Genomic DNA, 16,512 nt, shown 5'->3' on the forward strand with positions numbered 1-16,512 from the left:
TATTTACCTACAGATTACCTACGACAATTTTTGTATTTTCTATTTTTCGATGGTCAAATGTCATTTTTCTTATTTTATTTTTTTCACAACATCATTATATTTTGATTACTTGGTTTGGACTAAATGATACATAATATAAATGCACATACAAATTTTTATATTTTTTATTTACGTAAACGCAAATCATTTTAGTAGTAGTAGTAATAATAATAATAATAATAATAATAATAATAATAGTAATAATAATAATAATAATAATAATTTAAAATTAGATTAATAATAATATTATAGTTAGAATACATAAACTAGAATACATAAAATGATAAGGAAAGAAGTTTATCGATATTGTCGTTGTCTGTGTAGACTCTTGTTGTTGTTGTTATTATTATTATTATTATTATTATTTATTTTCTGAATATGATTTAATTTACAAGGAAAAATGAGATAAATAAAATAATTTTTTTTATGTTGTGGTAGGAAAACCGTAGGAAATCTCCTACGGAATACCAACCAAACGAAAAAATCAAATAACTCCCTCTTTTCTGAAATTTGCTAGGTTAATCCCGCTTTTTGTCACACTCTTCCTCATCGCTCACGTCGCCTCTCCTTCTCCTTCTCCTTCTCCCTCCTCCATCGCCATCACCGATTCAACATCCACCACCGGTGCTCCTTGCCTCCACATCTCGATTAAAGATCCGTCTAGCTGGAATGCCTTGCCGCTGTTGTCGGCGAATGAGGAAGACGATGTCACCGAAACCCTCACAGCTCCGGTTGTCTCTCTCTTTTCCGATATTACAAGGGAAGACTTCGCCGCCACTGTTCCACCCATGTATGTCAGCAGCCATCGTTCTATGTCGTCGGTGATTTATGCTTGAGGCGATATAGTTCTTTTGTTGGTAAGTTCTTTGATCGAATTGATGTTTTTATTCCGGATTCGAAGGTATTGCTTAGGATCTTTGATAGATCGGTACTGAACTCTGTTTTCATGTGGTATTTGAGTGTTTTGTGGGAAGATATGGTTTGATGCATCACTAAAACTGGCATCTATTATAAACATTTTTTTTTATCAAAATCTTCCCAGATTAAATCAAATGAATCTTTTAGTATTTTATGTTGAACACTTATTTAAACTGTTATTTTCTTTTGCTTTTGTTTGTTTGATTAACAATTATGTGGGTTAACTATCGTCCAAGATTTTTCTAGGGTTAAGAAGATGAAAATTCTTGAAATTAACAAATTTCTTAGCGAGCTCTATTGTAGTAATGTTTACAATTATTTTATTTATGTTTGTTGTTTTGTTTATGCGGGTCACCGTGTAAAATTTAGGGATGCAACTTATTTGTGAGTTGGATCATATGTGTGGCTTTAACAAGTTTGACATGATGGAATTAAATGCAGGATTAAGAAATAATTGTTTTATGCTTTTTTTTTTTCATACAACGAAATGATAAATCAAACTTGGTTGTTCTAGATTATTTTATTAACTGATTAGTACCTTAATAGTCTTTGGGTTTTGAAAGTTAATTGAGTTAATGCTTCCATGGTTGGTTTCATTAGTTGATGTTGATGTTTGCATTAATCTGTTTAATACATATTGATGTTCTAATTTGTAATTTTTTAAATCTAACTGTTCCATGGTTATATAATTGGTGAATACTTTATTGTTACATTTACATATATTAACTATATGGTGTTTGTCTTGCCATTTTTTTCGTAAAGGAGTTGCTAGAACGGGTGTCAAGCATGCAACAAGCCCCTATGGATAAAAGGCAAAATCAAATTGACTTGCAATTGCAAGAAAGATAAAATTAAATGGATTTGCAGATGCAATGTTGCAATTGGCGGTTTTTATGAGATAATTCAACCCTCCCGGTAATCCACCAAGAAATTTTTAGTTTTTGTTTTAAAACACTTGATTAGTCTAAACTCTTGTAAAGGTATTTTGACTATTTTAATGTACTAGAATGTTATGTGGTTGACTATTTTAATGTTAATGAATGTAATGGTATTTGATTATTATCATTTTTTATTAGTTTTATAGTTTCTTTTTTGAGCAGAAAATATTAGGAAATTTTAAAAAAAATGTTTTTTTTAAATGTTAAATCCAATTTACTTACAGATTAGTAACGAAAATTCTGTTACAAAAGTTTAGAAAAAATTGTAGGAAATTTGTAGGAAAAAGACTATGTAGGTAATCTGTAGGAAAATAATTCCGTAGGTATTTTGTAGGAAAATAGTTATGTAGGTATTCGGTTGGAAAAGTGTTTTGTAGGGATTTTGTAGGTACATTTTTAACAGAATTTTCCGTACGAAAACCGAAGACAATTTTGTAGGCAAATTGTAGGAAAAAATTACCCGAGGGTTTTTCCTACAAAGCAGTTTCTGTAGGAATTTTGTAGGTAACGCTCAATTCCTACGAAATTCCTACGAATAATGCTGTAGGTATTTACCCGGTTTTCTAGTAGTGATATATATATATATATATATATATCTATATATATATATATATATATATAAAGAAGATCGAGTGAGGACTCATTTTAAAGTGGGGACTCGTGAGGACACCTTAAAAAATTGAAAAAAAATACAAATCATTAAATCGAGCATAAATCTATGTTCCGGAGAAAAAAAAATTGGAAAAAAAAAAATTTTGAATCGTGAATCATAAAGATGCAAAATAAAAAATTAAAATTGAATCATGGATCAATTTTAATGATGCAAAAAAAAAAATTCCAATTTTTTTCTCCCGGACATAGATCTATGGTCGACTTTATGATTTGTATCGTTTTAAGATTTTTTTCAATCTTTTTATGGTGTCCTCACAAGTTCTCACTTTAAAATGAGTCATCACAGTAAAGAATAAAGAGTTGTGATCCATTAGATTAAAAGAATAAAGGGTTGTGATCTTAAGGTACATATTATTAAGATGAGATAACATGTATCATATAAATGCATTTAATTAATTGAAAGAGTTAATTACTCAAATTTATTAACAATAGTTATGAAAAGTGAGGATTATAATGGATGGAATTTAAACTATATTTGAAAAACAAAATTACATTATTTACATTTTAAATTCATATCCTTCATATGATTAGAAATTACATTTTTTACATTTTAAATTCATATCCTTCATATGATTAGTAAAATCGTATGAATATTTTTTTTTAAAGTTGGTTATTTTTTATGCATTCTTTAAGAATTTGGGATTTTTACATACTATAAATTCTTTAAAAATTCCTTCAGGTTTTTTGGTTTGATTGTGTTTGTATTCTTTACGAATACATATAGTACAACATATTAGAAATTCTTTAAGAAATACTTTATTCTTTTGGTTTTATTTTGTTGATTGCAAGTTTTGTAACACAATTAATTTGTTATAATTGAAGAATTCTTTGAGAATTCAAACATTCTTGAAGAATACAATGTCTAAAACTCTTCATGTTTCCACTTTTTCCGATCGATATCCAGACCATTAACAATGCCTTCAAGTTTGAAGAATTGTAGAAGAAAAATATATTTAAATGTCTGTAACATAACAAATTTTTTATACATCTGAAGAATTCTTAAAGAATTTAAGCACTCTTGAATAATGCTTGAAGAATACGTTGTCTAAAACTCTTTCCGTTTACACTTTCTCCGATCGATCATCATTGACTAAATTCGAATATTTTCTCATAGCATCCTACAAAATTAACAAACACATTCACATCTTTTTCATATACAAATCTTTATTTTATTTGTCTCAACATCCTACGTTTGACCTTGAAATCTTGCAAGTGGTTGTTAAAACAGCTAACATCAATATTTTAAATTAATAGTAAAAAATTCAATCAAAATATAAATATAATTTCAAAATAAAAATGGGTGCCAAAACAAAAACCTACAGAAAGGTGATAATTATAATTTGACTAGTACTCAACAGAACATTGAATGTGTAAATTGTGAATTTAACTACAAGTAAAAGTAAATAAAAATAGGGATCAAACATTATGTGCGAAGTAAATTTAAATTATACATCATTACTACCTTTTCTCAAATGATGACTTATGACCAAAGTCTTTTTTCATCGAATGTGAAAAGAAAAACCCACAAACAAAATTGTTAATCATGAAAACGAAGAAAGTCTAGAAGACAAGAATCAACTTAATTATCAACATATTATAATAAATTACCGACAAAAAACATATGAACTACAAATAAAATAACAAACCGCAAACATTTTTTTTACATTTTTATTTAACAGGTGGAAATTCATAGTAAACAAACAAAATCTTAAATGAGCAGCTCAAGACTAAACACAAGAGATTATTACTATTAAACATAATTACTTTTCATCACCACAAGGTAGTTTTTATGGAACGCAAAAGCACCCAAGGTAGTTTTCATGCTTCTTTCCAATTCAACACTTTTTTTCATCACCATAACACAATCGATGGATTTTTTTTGTGCAAATATTGAGGCATCTTCCATGAACATTAGAAAATAAGAAGATAGAAAAAAAGACATATATTAGTGGCAGAAATGTTTAGCAGGCGTCTTATGGAGACCATCCAAAATTATAGGCAACCACTTATTAGTTACCAAAACTCTAGGAAGTTTATAATAAATAATTATTATTAAATAAATAAAGTTACAAAATTACTTTTATCAAATGATTGGTCTACAATTAGTCATACGTTCACACAATAATTAAAAGTTTTATATGATCCTAACTTTCTTTCTCTCTCTCTCTCTCTCTCTCTCTCTATATATATATATATATATATATATATATATATATATATATATATATATATATATATATATATATATATATATATATATATATATATATACTCTTAAGGGCATATAAGCTTAGGTACCCAAACTCACCATATTACGTCGTTTTGTATCATATAAATAGATTCTAAATATCCAATGTTCTTATAATTTAACTTTTAACTTTATTTACTTTCAAGATTTTTATAAATTACACATTTATCTTCCTCTTATATAATTTCACTTTCAACTACAATATATATAACCTCGTAGGTGTTCGGCAAAAAGATATGATGTAAGAGAAAGATAATAGTGAAATTTCGAAAATCTTGAAAGTAAATCAAGTTAGGGGTTGGAGTTTCAGAACATTATAATGAATATATCAAACAAAACAACGTATTATGGTATGTTTGGATATCTAAGCTTACATACCCTTATATGCCCTTAAGGGTATACATACATACATATATATATATATATATATATATATATATATATATATATATATATATATATATATATATACATGCGAAAAATGAATATATCCTTAAAGGTGTATAAGCTTAGACACCCAAACCCACCATAATACGTTGTTTTGTTTGATATATTCATTATAATGTTCTTAAACATCAACCCCTAATTTTATTTACATTCAAAATTTTTGATATTTCACTATTATATTCCTCTTACATTACATCTTTTTGCCGAACACCTATTAGGCTATATATATTATAGTTGAAAATGAAAATTATGTAAAACGAAGATAAATGTGAAATTTCTAAAAATTTTGGAAGTAAAGCAAGTTAGAAGTTTAATTATAAGAACATTGGACGATTAAAATGTATATATGATAAAAAGAAAACGACATAGTTTGGTGAGTTTGGGTACCTAAACTTATATACCCTTAAGGATATATTCAATTTACCCTATATATATATGTATATATATATATATATATATATATATATATATATATATATATATATATATATATATATATATATATATATCATGGTTGTAAAAATCGGTCTAGGCGGCCGATTAATCGGTGCCTAGACGCTTGGCGGACCCCAACTGCTTACAAATAGCTCTTATCGGGTAAGCTAATCGACATTGGTCAATATCGGTCAAAGACGGTCCTAATCGGTCCAAATCGGACTAATTCGTCCGAACTCGGACCAAAATGACTCCAACCCGCCAGCTCAAAGGAGCTTGTTTGCCCAAAAATATAGTTGAGTCGGGTTTTGTTAGCCCACCAAGTAGTTGGGTTTGATTTTTTGAAGGAATTAACTCTCCTTTTATAAGATATGTGTGCCATCATCTATTGTCCCACCAGCGATGTGGGATGCAAACACGAAACTTCCTTCTTTACTGGAAACACGAGAGATGTGGGATGCAAACATGAAACTTCCTTCTTCTTCACAATTCCATCAAACACCCTCTACACCACCCTCCTTCTTCACTCGAAACACGAAAATTACCCATGATTAGGTCGAGATGAAATTCGTCAGTTCAGAATCCAGGATTAGGTCGAGATGAAACTTCCCCAGGATCCGTCGAACAATCACCTTGAAGACGATGATCGTCGGACATGGAAGCGTGGTGGTTGTTGGGATTTTGTTTAATCGTTCATAGTCTAAATTCAATTTTGTTTGCATGATTACATCTGATCGTTTATTTTTATCTGTAGTTTTAGGACTTGTGGATGCATAGATGACCTGAGTCCAACACCTTCTGCCACTCCGCTTGTCGACCCGATTCCAAATATGATCAATGACCAGATTCACACTTCACCGTCGCCGTTCGACGACCCTCTGCTCCCTACCGCCCTATTGGAAGATGTATTGTGCCAGAAGCAAATCCACACAGAGCCCTGTTAGCAAATCTGCTACGAAGGTAAGCCATCTCTTACAGATTTGTTTTTCAATCTTAGTTTCATGTTTCTTAGTTGTTCAATCTCAACACATATTGGTTTTATGCGTGTATGGTGGTTTAGATGATTAGGAAATAGCTAGATTGGTGTATGAAACCATCTTCCCACCAAGTGTTTGATCAATTGCCTGAGTGAATTTTGAGTTCTTGGTTATCAAATAGTCTTGATTATCAAAGCAAGGTATTGATATTCATGGGTTCTTGATTAAAACTTTAGCAATAAATATGTATTTGATTTAACTGTTGTTGTTGGAATATATGTTACACATAAGAATGGAATGGTTATGCATACAAACACTGATAGACAAACAGGTAATATGAATTGATTGGTAAAACCATGCCTCACAAGAATGGATTGTGAATTGCAGGACATAAGAATGGCTTGATTATGAACTCAGAATGAAAGTGTTAATGCTGATAAGGTGCAACAACATGCTGATAAGGTGAAATCATGCCTTATAAGAATGGATTCTTCCCGTTTTCATTTGATAACTTAGATCCAAATGCAGTAGTTGGTTATTCAGATGTGATCTAGTAAGGATCAAAGGGGTTTTTTGTAATCTTAGTTTGTTGTTATAATGTTATCTTTATTAATTTTTTAATTGATATAATGTTATATTTATTAATGTTATATTTAATGTTATATTCATAGGATTAATGTTATATTTAATAATTTTTTAATAATTTTTTTACTAATTAATGGTACCAGATTAATCCCCCGATTAATCCCCGCCTAGCCGATTAATCGCTTGACCCCAGTCCACCGTCGAGCTACCGCCGAGCGATTTCTGCAACCTTGATATATATATATATATATATATATATATATATATATATATATATATATATATATATAAGGCTAGGTTAAAATATGGATGACATCTATTGTGCGGATATACATGGACATTGCTATTCTATGAGAATAACTAAGAGAATAAGTTGTTTAGTAGTGTGAATACGTTCAACCTTACAAAACTATCGTTATTATCATGCATTCAGTAAAATAAGCAAAAATTCATTATGACAATTTCATTCTTACGATATATATATATATATATATATATATATATATATATATATATATATATATATATATATATATATATATATATATATATATATATGTTCAAATGAAAACAAAATGGTATTTGAGAACATTTGAGAACAAAGAATAAGCGCGTCCTTTAAGTTTTAACGAAGAGAGGGGCTTATGAAACATCCCAAAAATACAGACCAAAACTTTCTTTTTAAAATCATTTACGAAAAACCATAATCCGTCAATATCATAATAAATCACAAATCATATCTCTCAAAACATCATGTCAGTCTAAACATCCCAGGCTGAAGCTGTGGTGTGTGCCATGTGATCATCCCGAGCCCTTCCCCTTGCTAGTGGAAGTAGCTGAAACCAAAACTGAAAACTGTAAGCACGAAGCTTAGTGAGTCGCCCCAACTACCACATACCATACATATAACATACACTTAAGAGATATGGTCCCCGCCCACTCTCATGGAGATTCAGGCCCCGCCCACACTCTGCTGTCTAGGAGATTCGGGCCCCGCCCACACTCCACTGTCTGGGAGATTCAGGCCCCGCCCACACTCCGTTGTCTAGGATATTCGAGCCACTCCCACACTCCGCTGTCTAGGAGATTCGGGCCCCACACACACTCCACTACTAACATGCATACAAGTATCACACTGACAACAAGTATATTTACTCCTATCAAGAAGTCACATATCTATACTCAAATAATACTACGAGATTTGGGCCCCGCCCACACTCGGTTACTATAAAATTCGGGCCCCGCCCACACTCAGCCACTATCATATCACATATACGGGCCGGCCTTGGTACCGTAGACCCGTTCCTACTGAAGGAAACTCACCTTGCAAAGCTGTTTGCAAAAAGTCACGGTGAGGAATATCTGATAGCTACTCCAACGACTCCCTAGCTATCAATATCACAATAATACTTAATCAAAAATCTGATAATCTTTCTAGGGTAAAATGACCATTTTACCCTTGGTCAAAGTCAACATCCTGGTCAAAGTCAAAGTCAAGGTCAACTCCCAGTCAACCCTAACTCGTCGAGTTATCTCCTAACTCGGCGAGTTCAAGTACTACTCAGACTCGTGGTCAACCGATTCAACTCGTCGAGTCCCTTCCGAGACTCGTTGAGTTCTTCCTGTCATCGCATTGGGACAAAACATATTAACTCGTCGAGTCCCTCCTTGGACTCGTCAATTTCTTCAGTTTCCGAGTCCTAATCTTGCCCAACTCACTGAGTCATCTCCTAGACTCAACGTTTTCACTCAAACCATAAAAGGGGTTAGGGGTCCACGACCCGAATTGCCGAGTCACAAGAACAACTCGTCAAGTCCCCCATATGCCAAATCCATGCAGTCGATTCTAATCAATTCCAAAGCTTCCTACTCATAGACCAAGACTCCTTAGACTAGCATTACACGTAAAGTTGCTAACTTTACGTGCATGCATGGTGTTAAGAAGCTAAAAACACCCACCACAAGCTAAAATGGAGGTCTAAGTCATGGAATAGGGCCATGGCTGAATAAAGGTGGCAACTTTGAGCTCCTAAAGCTCAAGAGTGCCCAGATATTAAGTCCTTACATCCCCAAGAGTTCAAATCTCGGAATGACCTTGGAAATGGCCCAAAAGTGACAATATACAAGCTCAAATGAAGATATAAGTGAATAGAATCCAAGGTATAAGCTTTATACCTCTATCAAGACAGAAATGAGTCCCTAGCTCTGGATCTTCAGCCTTCCTTCTGCAACTCCAAGTCCTTCCTTCCTTATTCTAGCTTTAAATCACAAAAATGGCAAGAAATAGCTCAAGATCACTCAAGGTTGATTAAGGTTTCGAGATTAGGGTTTGGAGGTGATGGAGGCTGGGGTGGAGGCCAGGTATGATGCTTAAATAGGGTGCAAGCCCTAAAGATTAGGGTTTCATCCAGACGGTCCTACTCGTCGAGTCAAGACTTCGACTCTTCGGTAGCTCACTTAAAACCCGCGCATATTCTGCCTTCTATTCGACGAGTTAGGGCCACCAACTCGTCGAGTAGCCCTTCCAAAATAAATAAATAAATAATTTATATGCATACCAGGAACCAGGCGTTACCATTCTCCCCCACTTATCTTAGACTTCGTCCTCGAAGTCTGTTGCATCTGAAAACAACTCTGGGTAGTGCTCCCTCATCTCCTCCTCGGCCTCCCAAGTCCACTCCGAGCCCTTGCGGTGCTGCCATTGCACCTTTACCAACTCCACCCTCTTGTTCCTCAAATCCTTCGACTTCCTGTCAAGGATAGCTAGAGGTCGCTCAATGTAGTTCAGGCTGTCATCAACCTGAATATCCTTAAAGGGTACCACTGCTAAATCATCCACTAAGCACTTCCGCAACTGAGAAACATGGAAGGTGCTGTGGATTTGGCTGAGCTCTGTTGGAAGGTCTAACCGGTAAGCAACCAGACCCACCTGGGCCAAAACCCTAAACAGACTGATCTACCTGGGGCCCAACTTGCTCCGTTTCTGGAACCGAATGACACCCTTCCAGGGTGAGACCTTCAGGAGGACCATGTCGCCCACCTGAAACTCTAAATCCGAACGCCTCTTGTCGACGTAGCTCTTCTGACGACTCTGAGCAGTCTAAAGTCTGCTCCGGACCTGCTGAATCCGCTTTGTAGTCTTGAGTACTACTTCAGTACTCCTCATAACTCTCTGACCGACCTCAACCCAACAGATTGGGGTCCTACACTTTCTCCCGTGGAGCATATCGAAGGGAGGTCGGTCTATGCTGGCATGGTAACTGTTGTTATACGAAAATTCCGCTAACGGAAGATACGTATCCCAACTACCACCGAAATCTAAAAAACATGCGTGTAGCATGTCCTCGAGTGTCTGTATCGTCCTCTCGCTCTGTCTGTCTGTCTGAGGGTGGAAAGTGGTGCTGAAGTGGAGACGAGTACCCATCTCCTCGTGAAACCGCTTCCAGAATCTGGAAGTGAAACGAGCATCTCGGTCTGACACCAACGAGACAGGCACCCCATGTCGTGCCACTATCTCACGTACGTATATCTCGGCCAACTTCTCGGCCGATATGCTCTCCTAGATTGGAATAAAATGAGCGCTCTTGGTCAACCGATCCACGATGACCCATATCGAATCTACTCCATGTGTAGTCCTGGGAAGCTTGGTAATGAAATCCTTGGTGATATCTTCCCATTTCCACACGGGAATGTCTAGCGACTGCATCTTGTCGTGTGGTATCTGGTGCTCAGCCTTGACCTTCCTGTAGTTCAATCACCTCTCCACATACCACGCTACGTCCCGCTGCATGCAGGGCCACCAATAATCAGGGCGAAGATCTTGATACATCTTCGTCGCCCCAGGATGGATGGAGAACCTCGACTTATGGGCCTCATCCATCAGAACCTACCGTACTCCGCCCCAGTACGAAACCCAGACCCTCCCATGTAGGGTCATCAACCTTCATCTATCGTAATCAAATGAGGACACTCGGCCTACAATCCTCTCACACTTCTGGCGCTCTTCCTTCAGGCCCTCAACCTGTGTCTCTCTAATCTGCTCCAACAGTGGAGTGATTATTGTCATGCACAAACATACATCCTTAATCGGATCCGCTACCGCCTTGCGGCTCAGGGCATCGACCACCACATTGGCCTTGTCCGGGTGGTAAAGGATCTCACGCTCATAATCCTTCACCACATCTAACCACCGATGCTGCCTCATGTTCAGATTTGGCTTATCCATGAGGTACCTCAAACTCTTGTGGTCCGTGTAGATGGTACAACGGACCCCATAGAGGTAATGCCGCCAAATCTTGAGGGCAAACACTATAGCCCCTAGCTCTAAATCATGCGTCGGATAGTTAGCCTCGTGAGGCTTCAGCTGCCTCGACGCGTAGGCTATCACATGACCCCTCTGCATCAGAACTGCACCCATGCCCGTAATCGACGTGTCACAATACAATACGAAGTCATCTACTCCCTCGGGCAGAGTCAAAATCGGTGCCTCGCACAACTTCTCTCTGAGAGTCTCGAAGGCCGCCAGCTGCTCGGGCCCCCAGCGGAATGTCACCGACTTCTTGGTCAGTCGGGTCAAAGGAACAACAATCTTGTAGAAATCCTGGATGATTCTCCTATAATAACCTGTTAGACCAAGAAAACTCTGAATCTCAGTTGGAGACCTCAGAACCTCCCACTACATCACGGCCTCTATCTTGGCTGGATCGACCAGAATACCCTTCTGGTTAACGATATGCCCAAGGAACTACACCTTGCGCAACCATAACTCACACTTGGAGAACTTCGCGAAAAGCCTCTCCCTCCTCAGTGTCTCTAGCACCTCCCTCAGGTGCTCCTCATGCTGCTCCTGAGTCTTGGAATAGACCAAGATATCATCAATGAAAACTATCACAGACCGGTCCAGCATCGGTCTGCACACCCTATTCATGAGGTCCATGAACGCGGGTGGAGCATTGGTGAGCCCGAACGGCATCACCACAAACTCATAGTGCCCATAGCGAGTCCTAAAAGCTGTCTTCTAGTCATCCTCATCCCTGACTCGCATCTAGTGATAACCTTACCGTAAATCGATCTTGGAGAACCAAGATGCTCCCTAAAGCTGGTCAAACAAATCATCTATCCTCGGAAGTGGGTAACGGTTCTTCACCGTCACCTTGTTCAGCTCCCGGTAGTCTATACACATGCGATGTGACCTGTCCTTCTTCTTCACAAACAAGATCGAGGCTCCCCATAGCGAACTACTCGGTCTGATAAATCTCTTGTCTAGCAGCTCCTGCAGCTATGTAGATAACTCCTGCATCTCGGTAGGAGCCAACCGATACAGTGCCTTGGCTATCGGAGCCGCACCAGGGACTAGGTCAATCCTGAACTCGAACTGCCACTTCGGAGGTACCCCAGGAAGATCCTCCAGGAATACGTTCGGGTACTCTCGTACTACCGGTACATCATCCACTGTCGCCTTACCCTTATCCCTGGTATCCATAACATAGGCGACATAACCTGCGCATCCCTGTTGAAGATAGCGCCTCGCCCTCGCTGATGAGCATAGAGTCAATCCACCATGCGGTCTCTCACCCTGTATTACTAACCCTCCCCCACCAGGAGTCCGAATCCTCACTAGCTGATGCTCGCAGTCGATCACTGCCGCATTGGGGCTCAACCAATCCATTCCCACTATAACCTTGTTCACTCGCAGTGGAATAGGAACCATATCCACTGAAAACTGCTCATTGAATAACTGTAATGTAAAACTTTTGTGAACCCTCGCAACCCTAACGGTCCTGTCATCCGCTATCTCTACATCCAGTGGACAATCTAGCTCCCCCGGAGCTCCTACGAATCGCTTGCTGAGCGCGAGCGACACAAAAGATCGGGTTGCACCCGAATCAAACAGTACCAAAGCTGATATATTGTTCACTAAGAATGATCCTATAACAAACACATAAACATAAGTAATAATCAAGATAAATAAAGAGATAGGGAGACGATACATACCCGCAACGACATCAGGAGCTGCTCGTGCCTCCTCTGCTGTCAACTGGAAGGCTCTGCTCTTTGCCACTGGCGCCTCGGTCCGGCCCTGACGGCCGTTTGTAATCCTCAATGTAGCAGGGGCATGTGTCACCACCTTCCCTGCTGCAGCCAAACTCGGACACTGGACCTCTTGTGGTCCCTCTGATTGCACTGGAAGCTAATCAGATCAAATGATGTGATGGTGGTGGTAGCAGTACAATCCTTGCTGAAATGCCCAGTTCGGCCACACTTGAAGCAGCCCGAACTACCAGCCCTACACGGCCCATCATGCCCCCTGCCACACTTGCCGCAGCGGCCTCAGCCCTGCTGGCCCTTCCCTCGGGAATCTACCTTGGGATTTTTGCCCGAACCCTCTACGCCAGACACAGACTCTGGCTTCCTCTTCCTCTCCATCTCCAAATCAATCTCTCTCTCACGAGCCCTAGAAATCATGTCCTCCAGCGTCTTGCAGTTGGAGCGGCTCACAAACTGGCGGATATCACTCCGCAACATCTCATGATATCGAGCCTTCTTCATCTCCTCGTCCGTCACATATTGCGGAACGAGAAGGGGCCTCTCCCTAAACTTGGCGGTGATCTCCGCCACAGTCTCTGTCGTCTGCTCCAAATCCTGGAACTCCCTCGCTAACTATTGCACCTCTATCACAGGTGCAAACTCGGCCCTGAACCTGGTCGAAAAGTCACTCCAGGTCATAACATCTAGAACTGTATCATCTCCAATGGCTCTCCCAACCTCCTCCCACTAGTCACGTGTCCTGTCCTTCAGAAGACATGACGCAAGTCTAACCTTGTCCCCCTCGGGACATCTGCTGGTGCGTAATGCGTTGGCGACATCTGCCAACCATCTGGTGCTAGCAATGGGGTCCCGACCCCCATAGTAATCGGGAGCTCCACAAGCCCTGAACTCCCTGAATGTCAGCATGTGCGACCCCATCATGGTCGCCACCTCATTACGGAAGGCGCTCGACTTCTCATCCAGAAGCTTCAAAATACCCTCCTTGACTGAACCAAAGATCACAGGAGTCTAGTCTAGAATAGTATGTGTGATGTCAGACGAGATGAACTCCCTCGTCTGCTCGTCAAGCTGCCCAGCTCCAGAGCCCGAGCCTGATCCCTCACCAGTGCCTGAAGTGCCAGCTGGTCTAGTGCGTAGCGTCACCATACTGAAAATACACCATAACAAACATCAGTATACTCATCATATCTCTAGGGATCTAACATACTACAAGTTTCCTGGATTCATCTCAGCCTTCCTTGATTCGAGTACGGATCCTCTGCTTTCAGTAGTACGGGCCCATACTACCTTCCACATCTATCCGTACTTTCCTCAAGAACTGCCCGACTCCACCAAGTCCCTTCTACTGCTACTGCTAATCTTATGCTAAACTCATCCTAGGCTTGCCCTAGGGTATTCACCAACCCACTCTCTGCTATCAGCTGCATAATAAGTCCCTGCTACCTCCCCCTAACTAGTTCCTGAATACTATTACATATCACTAAGACTAGATAATTCTTCGATTGAGAGATCCTACCCTACAACAGTTGGACTCAAACAAGAGTTGCGCAATAGAGCTAGACCTAACCTTATGAAATTATTTAATCGTCACAATATGTAACTTAACATATTCATTTACTAGTTAATAAGAGATAACTAGAACTCCTAAAAGCACAAAGCAAGCAGCATTCGAGCATCGAGTACACATAATCAAGCATATCACATTCAGGCCATCACTAACTAATCTGTACTAGCATGCGGTTCATAAAGCTGAGATACATATAACAGGCACATAAGGCATCCTTCCCAGATCCTTAGTCCTAAACTAGCATGCAGTTCTCATAAAGCTGATACACATATAATAGGCACATAAGGCATCCTTCCTAGATCCTTAGTCTTAATCTTGCATGCAATTCTCATAAACATATCATAACATAAATTTTTATGGGTAATTTGGGAGTACTTACTTGAGCTCGGCTAATTGCATGCACCACACCCTTTTTCTCTTTTCAAAGTTCTTTTCTCTTTTAATTTTTTTTGCAAAAATGATTTTCTTTTGAAAATTTTCATACCATGTCCTTAGTTTGAGTTCAGATACACCCGAGAGTGTGCTCGAATCCCTCAAACCAAGGCTCTGATACCAACTTGAAACATCCCAAAAATACAGACCCAAAATTTCTTTTTAAAATCATTTACGAAAAACAATAATCCATCAATATCATAATAAATCACAAATCATCTCTCAAAAACTCATGTCAAATATTATATCAAAATCATATGAGAAAAATATCAGAGTCTAAACATCCCAAACTGAAGTAGTGGTGTATGTCATGCTATCATCCCGAGCCCTTCCCCTTGCTAGTGGAAGTACCTGAAACCAAAACTGAAAACTGTAAGCACGAAGCTTAATGAGTCTCCCCAACTACAACATACCATACATATAACATGCAACTAAGAAATACGGGCCTCGCCCAATCTCATGGAGATCCGGGCCCCACCAACACTCCACTGTTTAGGAGATTAGGGCCCCGCCTACACTCCACTGTCTGGGAGATTCGGGCCCCACCCACACTTCACTGTCTAGGAGATTCGGGCCCCGCCCACACTCCACTACTATCATATCACAAATACGGGCCGGCCTTGGTTCCGTAGACCCGTTCCTACTGAAGGAAACTCGCCTTGGTTCCGTAGACCCGTTCCTACTGAAGGAAACTCACCTTGCAAAGCTGTTTGCAAAAACTCAGGTTGAGGAATATCTGATAGCTACTCCAACGACTCCCTGACTATCAATATCACAATAATACTTAGCCAAAAATCTGATAATCCTTCTCACGGTAAAATGACCATTTTACCCTTGGTCAAAGTCAACATCCTGGTCAAAGTCAAAGTCAAGGTTAACTCCCATTCAACCCCAACTCGTCGAGTTATCTCCAAACTCTGCGACTTCATGTACTACTCAGACTCGTGGTCAACCGAGTCAACTCGTCGAGTTCCTCCTTGGACTCGTCGAGTTCTTCAGTTTCCGAGTCCTAATCTTGCCCAACTCACTGAGTCATCTCCTAGACTCAACGTTTTCACTCAAACCACAAAAGGGGTTAGGGGTCCACGACCCGAATTGCCGAGTCACAAGAACAACTCATCAAGTCCCCCATATGCCAAATCTATACAGTTGATTGTAATCAATTCCAAAGCTTCCTACTCATAGACCAAGACTCCTTAGACTAGC

General features: G+C 38.8%; 1 long non-coding RNA gene across 1 annotated transcript; it reads left to right on the forward strand.

Annotated features, from left to right (window-relative positions):
• The first annotated feature begins 478 nt into the window (after positions 1-478).
• LOC145162587 (uncharacterized) lies at positions 479-2,016 on the forward strand. The gene is made up of 2 exons (XR_013739191.1): positions 479-896; positions 1,720-2,016. It is a non-coding gene; the product is annotated as an uncharacterized LOC145162587 (long non-coding RNA).
• The last annotated feature ends 14,496 nt before the right edge of the window (positions 2,017-16,512 follow it).

This window comes from Lactuca virosa, chromosome 3 (assembly GCF_052849685.1).
Source record: "Lactuca virosa cultivar CGN04683 chromosome 3, Lactuca_virosa_CGN04683_v6, whole genome shotgun sequence".
NCBI lineage: Eukaryota > Viridiplantae > Streptophyta > Magnoliopsida > Asterales > Asteraceae > Lactuca > Lactuca virosa.